Source organism: Pinus tabuliformis, chromosome 4_2, assembly GCF_031772625.1.
Source record: "Pinus tabuliformis cultivar Carrire ecotype Pingquan chromosome 4_2, CPIR1, whole genome shotgun sequence".
NCBI lineage: Eukaryota > Viridiplantae > Streptophyta > Pinopsida > Pinales > Pinaceae > Pinus > Pinus tabuliformis.
The window spans coordinates 802,936,549-802,946,022 of record NC_142304.1 but is presented as its reverse complement, the minus strand read 5'-3'; the positions used below and the strand labels follow the sequence as shown (position 1 = coordinate 802,946,022).

At 36.1% G+C, this 9,474-nt stretch overlaps 1 long non-coding RNA gene and 2 other non-coding genes across 4 annotated transcripts; 2 read left to right on the top strand and 1 right to left on the bottom strand.

The window, feature by feature from the left end:
- Positions 1-2,916: 2,916 nt before the first annotated feature.
- TRNAA-UGC (transfer RNA alanine (anticodon UGC)) lies at positions 2,917-2,989 on the top strand. The gene has a single exon. It is a non-coding gene; the product is annotated as a tRNA-Ala (tRNA).
- Positions 2,990-3,253: 264 nt separating this feature from the next.
- TRNAA-AGC (transfer RNA alanine (anticodon AGC)) lies at positions 3,254-3,326 on the bottom strand. Its single transcript has one exon. It is a non-coding gene; the product is annotated as a tRNA-Ala (tRNA).
- Positions 3,327-6,992: 3,666 nt separating this feature from the next.
- On the top strand, positions 6,993-8,583 carry LOC149172105 (uncharacterized). Of its 2 annotated transcripts, none has more exons than XR_016259065.1 (4): positions 6,993-7,064; positions 7,309-7,396; positions 7,500-7,685; positions 7,894-8,583. It is a non-coding gene; the product is annotated as an uncharacterized LOC149172105 (long non-coding RNA). The 2 variants fall into 2 exon arrangements; XR_016259066.1 differs by lacking the exon at positions 6,993-7,064 and adding an exon at positions 7,134-7,158.
- The last annotated feature ends 891 nt before the right edge of the window (positions 8,584-9,474 follow it).

The window sequence follows — 9,474 nt, the reverse complement described above, 5'->3', positions numbered from 1 at the left end:
TGTCATGGAAGGACTCAGCCGGTTAATTGCACATGAAAAGTGAAATGGCAGACTATTCAGTCTGAAAATAAATGATCATTGCTACCTCACACATCTCCTATTTGTCGATGATGTCCTTATTTTTCTGGATGGTAGCATTCGAGACTCTGTTTCTTTTGATAATCTACTATCCCTTTTCTCCCGGGCTACTGGTATGATGGCAAACCATGGGAAATCCACCATTACTTTAGCTCACACATCCATCCATGAATCTCGATATGCACAACAACACTTCCCATATTGCATTCTCCCACTTGACCATGGATTCAAATACCTGGGGTTCTGGATCAAACCCCTGAGCCAAAAAATTGCCGATTGGATATGGCTGGTCATCAAATTGGAGAAAAGGCTAACAAATTGGTGTCATCGTTTCTTATCCAGAGCAGGAAGATTAGTGCTAATAAAATCAGTCTTGGAGGCCACCCCTGTTTTCTGGATGGCTTTAGCCTGGATACCCAGAAGCATCCTTGCTCGCCTTCAACAGATTTGCAGCAGATATCTTTGGAATGGCCAACAGGATAAGAGAACTTTTGCCTGGGTTAGTTGGAACAAGATTGCCTTGCCCAAAAAATGGGGAGGATGGGGACTAAAATATTTACCCCTTTTTGCTCAAGCACTTGCTGCAAAAATGGGATGGACACTCCTCTCCAAACAGAACCTTTGGACCTCTGTTACTTACCACAAATACATATGGCCTCTCCAAATCATGGACTGGGTTAGGCTGCCGCGATGGACAAGGACTGGTATTTCATCGGTTTGGAAAGCTCTGCTCCATTCTCTCCCGAACATTCGCAATAATTTGGCATGGCGGATAAATGATGGCACAAAAGCGCGCATCGGTCTGGACCCCTAGACAGGGGGAGGCGGACGATACCAACTTCCGAGAGAGTTAATCCTCCATCTAAATCAGAGAAATATTAGTGTTATTGCACATATTGCTGACCAGGATAATTCCACCATATATGCACAGGCCTGGAAATCTGCACATGAGCTAAATATCCCTCCTCATTGGCACCAAATATGGAATAATTATATTGCTGCATTGATTGAGTCCCACATCAGAATTAAGGAGGGACCTGATGAAATTATGTGGTGCCTTGCTGAAAATGGAGCATACACCCCAAAAGCTGGTTACCTCGGGTTGATAAATAACAGACAGCCAGAGAATACACAAGATTGGTGGCAGGCTATCTGGAAGTTAAAAACCCCACCGTGAACCAAGCTCTTTTTCTGGTGTGTACTTAGCAATAAAGTCCCCACAGGGGAATCCTTAACTCACAGAGCCATTCACGGACCACACTGGTGTGTTCTTTGTAAGCAAGCATCTGAATCAACTGATCATATTTTTCTTAAATGTGATGCTATGGTCAATCTTTGGAGGTCCATCGCAACTGTGATTCATTTCACTGGCAGATGGGAGGGGGAAAACATAAACCAAGCATGGAAAAACTGGCACAACTCGCATCCTGGATCAAATCTGATTTGTCTTCCTCTGATCATTTGTTGGTCTATTTGGCTGGCTCGGAATAGAATAATTTTTGAAGACGGTGTTGTCAGATGGCAGTTTATCACTGCAAAGATCATTTCCGCCTATCATGAGCTCCCTGAATATACTATGCCTTGCCCCCTAGACCACTTGCACCCGATCCCATAGATCAATCCATCCCCTGGGCTTTTTTTGACGGTGCCGCTCAGGAACATGGGTGTGGGGGAGGATTTCTACTGTACCTCTCTGACCAACATCATTTTAGGGTCAAGATGGGACTTGGAGAAGGGACAAACAATTATGCTGAACTTATCACCCTTCGCCATTTATTGCATTTTTCTCTAAGCCATGAATGCATCAATCTACAGATTTATGGGGACTCCAAAATCATTATTAATTGGTTCAATAATATCACTATCTGCCATGCACACACACTTAGAAATATTTTGGATGAAGTGAACATATTCAAAACACATTTTAATTCCATCATATGTCATCATATTTACAGGGAGCATAACAACAACACTGACAGGGTTTCCAAGGGGGCCATGCTACTACTCAGAGGTCAGTGGATGATTCAGGAACAGAGCGGTGCTGCACAATACCAATATTACCACAGGCCATATATAGATCAGGCATATCATAGGGTAGATGGACCCTAAATTTTGCTGAAAGTGCTCAGTTATAATTTACACTGTATATATCATAGTTTTATGTGCAGAATATATCTTATGAGATCACCCTGCGTGGTGTATATATTGTAGATGTCACAGTTTTTGAAGATACATTTTCAGGCTCTCTCATGCTATCACCCTGCGTGGTGAATATGTTTCTATTTTCTAGCCATTTCAGGAATGGACTTTGATGAATTTTGTGACTTGTACACACTGATATGACTAAGAGTCAATGATGCATATGCTGTCAAGCATCTACTATATGTAATTTTTCAAAATTAATGAAAGATTACAATTTTTCCTCGGAAAAAAAAAAAAAAAAAAAAATACATTTTATGTATTCATATATATTAAAAAAATTTATAACTTTAATTTAAAGTACTAATTTAATAATATTATATATTCCAATGTGATGAGTTACTTTTAAATGTTTTCCTTCCTTTTAGATATTTTCATATATATAAATTGATGACTTGTAAGTTACAAAATTAGACCCTTTACTTTAAAAATTAAATTTTATTTAATTCACTGAAACACTAAATTACTTTCGAAAATGTATTATCATTTGAACATCAACGTTATAATTTAAATATGAAATAATAGATCTACGATTACGCTTCGTCATAGTGGCCCTTCCCTATTTTATTTCAAATTTTAAATCATTAATGTCGAACAGGAATTTCTCAGAGATAAACCAAGCGGCGTATTGCACATCTCGGGGATGTAGCTCACATGGTAGAGCGCTCGCTTTGCATGCGAGAGGTACGGGGTTCGATACCCCGCATCTCCATCTACTAAATTTTAAAATCCGTGTTTTGCTTTTAAAAGGTCATTCAACACGCAAAGTCCATAAAAGATTGAAACTGAGCAGGATGGACGAATCGAATTCAACGACAGCTCAATTGAAGCCGAGCAGAATGGACGATTTCAACATCTCAATTGAAGCTGAGCACAGAAAGTTGAGAGCTTTGAAAGCGCACAGCTAAGTTAAAACAGGAGGGTTTAAATAACTAGGGGATCAATGATAACAGGTGGTTCGAAAACCCGTAACAACTGGAGATGCGGGGTATCGATCCCCGTACCTCTCGCATGCTAAGCGAGCGCTCTACCATCTGAGCTACATCCCCATATGAAAAGTTAAAATCGTAGGATATCTAGTATTGCTATTTTGATCTGGGAAAACGTTACTATTTCTGACGAGGGGAATTATGAAAAAACCCTCACTTCGAAATTTTACGTAATGGCTGTATGCTGTGATTGAGGTTGTCCGGTATTTTTCTTGTCCATTACGGAACAGCTTAAAGAATTTCTTGTATATTACAAATGTTGGAGTTGGATTTTTCCAATTGCGGGCTTTAATTTCTAAATAAAGAATGTTGACTATAAATGATTCTCGTTAACAACAAATACATTCTTAATCACTGGATGCATCGATGCCTATGGCTTTGCCACCAAGTTTTCATGGGAATTCAACAAAATTTCCATCCAAATCGTAAAACTTTTGGTGAAACAAGTGTATGGCCAATTCGACGGTATTAACTTGTGGTACGATTCTCTGAAAAAACTTGTGGTACGACTGATGCATATGGATGCCTTGAATGTCGATGGAGGTAACAGGAAGGAAATGAAATGATTCTTTACTGCGATTGTTCCCAAGCCTTGTAAGTTGGCAACACAACCGGAAATTAAGAACTCAGAGCATGCTGCTATTGAATTCCACCCATTGACTCCTTGTCGTCAACCAAGATTTTCGCGTGAGCGTCAACAAAGTGCTGTTTTAAAGAAGCATTTCAAAAAGATAAATTAATTAAAAAGAAAAAAAGCAAACCTCAATACGAGTCAACCTGAAGTCTTCCCAGGCATGTCAATTTAAATACCTAATTATGAATTAAATATCTTCGCCTATTAGTTGGCGAGGCATTTCAAAAACACAAATTAATTAAAAAATAAAAAGCAAACCCCAATATGAGTCATTCTGATCTTCCCAGGCAAGTCAATTTAAATACCTGATTATGAATTAAATACCTTCGCTTATTAGTTGGCGAGGCATTTCAACAAGATAGATTAATTAAAAAAAAAAAAAATACCAATCAACTCTCTATCCTCTTGTTGCTTGGATTTATAAATGATACTTACTAATAGTCCATGGTTAGACATGCTGAAGTTTTCTTTACCTATTCCACTTGCTTGTATTTACTATTTGGATTATGAATGATACATGCATGTCTTCTTTATACCTACTCAATATGATTTACCTACTCCACTTGCTTGTATTTCCTGTTTAGATCTATGAATGGTACATGCATGTCTTCTTTATACCTATTCAATATGAACACTTCTTTATACCTACTCAATATGAACACAAGGTAGTGAGCAAAGAGATCATATTGATTGATTCCTTGTTATTTTTAATTAGGTTTACACTTACAAATTTTGTTATTATTAATTAGTAATTTCATTTTCAACAATTCAAAAAAATCTTCATAGAACTCAAAAGATTAATAATTTGGTCTTAAGCTTTTATCCTTTTGAATGAAATATATAAGTCCTTCCAATTTATCCATTGTGATCTTCTTACTAAGATTTATATTATAATCATACTTTACAAAACCAGAAAGGTAAGTTGTCATTTGATCTATTTCAAATATATTTGTTGTAGAAGGTTCCTCAAAGAGTTTATTTGGATGATTAGTACTAACTTCTTAGGCATCATTGAAATCTATTTGATAAGAGTAATGTTTAAATTATAATTAAGTTAATGAGTAAATTTTCTAAAATAAAGATTCAAAATTGTTTCAAAATATATAGAAATATGATTATTGAAAGGTTATGAAAAAACTATTAACAAAAAAATGAATGAAAAAAAAATAAAAATTTAGAGGTTCTTTCTTGCATGAGGTCCAATTAAAACCTCACACCATTTGGAATAAAAGATCTATCTAAATTTTAACTTAATAACCATTCTTTGTTAAAAATACTATGAGATAATCATGATGTGCAAATTAAAAATATTAAAAAAATGAAAATATAAATAACATTAAATAAAAAGAAAAAATAACTTCTGGTTAGAAAAAAGAAAATAATAAAAGAAACAATTATTTAAAAAGAAAATCATATTATTAAAATTGTTTTTTAATTAAAATAAAAATAAAAAGACATCTATTTCAAAAAAATTTTATTAATAACCAAAAGTGAAAAACAACCATCAAAATAGAAAATTCATATATATGCCTTGCAACAGACGATCTCTGAAGGTCATTAGAGGAGAAGCGATTTGAGAAGTAGAACGCCATCCAGTTTAGAGTCCATTGCAGGTCAATGCGAAAAAGTGTTTAATGTGGTCAAGATTTTTTTAAGAAGATATGACCCCAAGCTAAAGTCTCTGCGGCCGCGCCCACTGTAAACGCACGACAAAATCGAGGAGCACGTTCTATGCAAGGGCTTCGTATAAGTAGGTACCTACTTTGATCGATTAAGAAGTGGGCCAGCACATAAGTGATTAGTAAGCTGGAAAATTCTAAGAGGTGGACACTGTAACAAGAGTCTATATAACACTGATTCTTACTCTGTCAACATCTTATATTAAATGTTTATGCTTTTTACCTTTTGGATATTATTGTATTATAGACGACCAACCGGCCTTGGTTGTCGCTACAATCTGATCTTAAAATAAGGTGGAGAATTCTAAGAGTCGGACATTGTACCAAGAGTCTATATGGCGATTCCTATATCTAACAAAGTTAATGCGGTTTGACATGGTTTGATACTCAAATATAACATGCATGCGATGATGACTAGAAAAAAACATATATTATATCAAGATATCGAACGGCCATGTCAGACCACATTAACTTTACTATAGATCAGAAATAACATTTCCGGAGTCTATATAACCCTGATTCTTCTCACGTTACTCTGTCAACATCTTATATTAAATGTTTGTGCTCTTTACCTTTTGGATATTATTGTATTATAGACGACCAACCGGCCTTGGTTGTCGCTACAATCTGATCTTAAAATAAGGTGGAGAATTCTAAGAGTCGGACATTGTACCAAGAGTCTATATAACCCTGATTCTTCTCACGTTACTCTGTCAACATCTTTTATTAAATGTTTCTGCTCTTTACCTTTTGGATATTATTGTATTATAGACGACCAACCGGCCTTGGTTGTCGCTACAATCTGACCTTAAAATAAAACAAAAATAAAATCAGATATCCACTTTGCCATCCATCTGGACTCAAGTAACGTTGACCTTCTTTGAATATTCTCAGGGGTGTTTGATGTGCTCTACTCGATTTGCTGATGTAATCATGTTATAATGATCATAATTTTTTAAATATTATACAAAATCAAAAAATTATAAAAGGTTGGTTTGAAATTTAAACGGGGAAGATTGAATCACAATCACCTTTACATTATGGGACAGCAGAAATTAAATTTAAATGAAAGATTTACGCTCATCTTTCTTTCCAAAAGCAGAGGCGTGTAGTTCTAGGTGTCGTTCAACGATTTGAGAATGCCATTATTTTTCTGGCTCTTACGCACGCGATGAGGCCACAGGTTGGCGTGGTGCGTCTCATGCTTTCTCCGAAAGCGTGCTATGTGTAGTTATAGGTGTCGTTCAACGATTTGAGAATGCCATTATTTTTCTGGCTCTTACGCACGCGATGGGGCCACAGGTGGTCGTGGTGCGTCTCATGCTTTCTCCGAAAGCGTGCTATGTGTAATAGGTTTCGTTCAACGATTTGAGAATGCCATTATTTTTCTGGCTAGGGTCCCATCCAATGCTCTTAAATACCCGCCTCATGCCATATTTTTTCAGCAGTGGAATATTTGAGATTGAGAGAGCCCCTTGTTCAAAGGCAGGGCATCTCAACGTTTTCGTTCAAATATTTTCCTTTTTTCCTTTTTGTTTTCGAGCGTGTTGTGAATTATTGCCATGAGATAAACAGATAGGTTAGGGTAGGCAGTGGTTTTCCATATCTTTGAGCGCTGAAAATAAATAACATAACATGTTATAGGGTATTAATTGGGATCTTATTATTCGTTTATTTTTCCCTCTGCTATGTGCTTTGACCAAAATATGTTACTTGTGATGCTTTGCAGGGAAATCCGTTTCAAGATGCAGATCATCAGCCCAGTCCGGCATCATCATCTTTCCCATTTATGTTGTCACGTTCGATGCCCCGTCACTGTGAGCAGCAACATCACTGTTACCCATTTGCTTCGGCAATGTTTTAATGTTATTTTCTTTATTTTCTGTCTCTTGACAAACAATTTTCTGTCATGATTTGCAGGTAGATCCGTCAGATTTATTTGCATATCTTTGTCCAGAGGATGCAGATCTTTGTCAAAAACGTACAGATCTTTGTCAAAACATGGTGTCATCAGTCCCACCTGGTAGAACTCTGACACCATTGACAATGATAACCCTCGTGTAGAGGGCACGGAAGGGGTAACTATGAGTACCAGCGTCTCAACAGGTAGACAGTGTTTCCCATTTGCTTCCAGAAGTTTTAATGTTAACATATGTTTTTGTCTGTCATTTTTATTATTATATGTTAACATATGCTTTTGTTTGTTATTTTCTTTATATGATAACATATATGTTTTTGTTTCTTTTTTATGATGTGTATTTTTATTTCCTCCGCAATGTGTCTTGAAAGACAATTTGCCTCTCATGATTTGCAGGTACATCCGTCAGTTCTATTCCACTTGCAAGATGCAGATCTTTGTCAAAAGGATGCAGATCTTTGTCAAAAACGGACAGATCTTTGTCAAAAGGATGCAGATCTTTGTCAAAAACGGACAGATCTTTGTCAAAAGGATGCAGATCTTTGTCAAAAACGGACAGATCTTTGTCAAAAGGATGCAGATCTTTGTCAAAAACGTACAGATCTTTGTCAAAAGGATGCAGATCTTTGTCAAAAGGAAGAACTAAAAAAGAAGAACTAAAATGGATCATAGTTATCAACTTAGCAGAGCCTATCAGTGCATCCCGGACCTTAGCATGCACTGCTGCTCTCCTAAGATTGCACTGAAATTAGCAGACAGCAGACCAACGGCAGACCCAGGGTTAACTCAGGTGGTCAAATAATCCACATCCACCCGGGCGATTTATCCGGACTATCACCCAGATTCCGAGGCGGAGGGGCGGCAATTTAGCCGGGCGAAATCGAAGTCCTCGCTGGCTTCTAGAGCCATTTAGGTTAGAAATAAAAGGCATGGCACCTGTAGGTTTAATTTTGCTAATTGTTAATGCCTCTCTTAACTATATAAAGGCCTTCGGTTGTTAGATATAGGAATGTCCGGGGCTAATTAGATTTTGTGTATCTTTTATACTTTGAAGTTAATACATTGCAGAGCTTATTCTAATATTAATATTTTCTGTTTTCACTGCTTTTGCAGGCATATAATTTATCAATTTTGGTTTCTATGAGGGTATATGCAATTTACATTTGTCTCTTTCCGCAGCTCAAAATTTTTATTAATAAATTGTATTTTACTTTCTCATTTTATTAATTAAATATATATAAATTTAATTTAAATTTATTTTTTAATAGTGTGTTTTCTTCCTTATTGTTTGAACATGGATCATTTTACAAAATCAAATTTTGAAGAAAAATTGATGTTTATATTTAATCAAATAGGCTAATTATTTCAATTATGCAAATAATTTTGATCTTTTAATATATAGATGTAAGTATTTCAATTATTCAAATAATTTTGATCTTTTAATATATAGATGGATAAATGTATAAATGTGAAGAGAATATGGACCATCTAATTCATAATATTAAAAGTATTTAAACAAGTTTTCAACTCAAACAAAATATTTCATTTAAAAAAATATCATTTATTTATCAACAAAGCCAGTGCGATTGAGATTAGGATTGTTGATAAAAATGTTCTTATCCATGTATAATGTGAGAAGAGTAAAGACTTCCTCTTGAATTTCCTTCAGCATCTATAACGACTTGCCTAGTAAACTGCTTTACTCTATGCATCATATTCCTCGACAATGTCCTGTCTATGAGGAATTTTTGGCCTCCTCCAACAGGGTCCAAAATCAACAGAGTTGCCTCAGGTTTTTCCCCACTCACCATCTTGGCCAACTCTTTCATCTATCTCTAGCGAGAGATTTTTGGCCTCCTCCAATAGGCTCCAAAATCAACAGAGTTGCCTCAGGCTTTTCCCCACTCACCATCTTGGCCAACTCTTTCATCTATCTCTATCGAGAGAAAATACAACAAGGTAAGTGCCATCAACCCC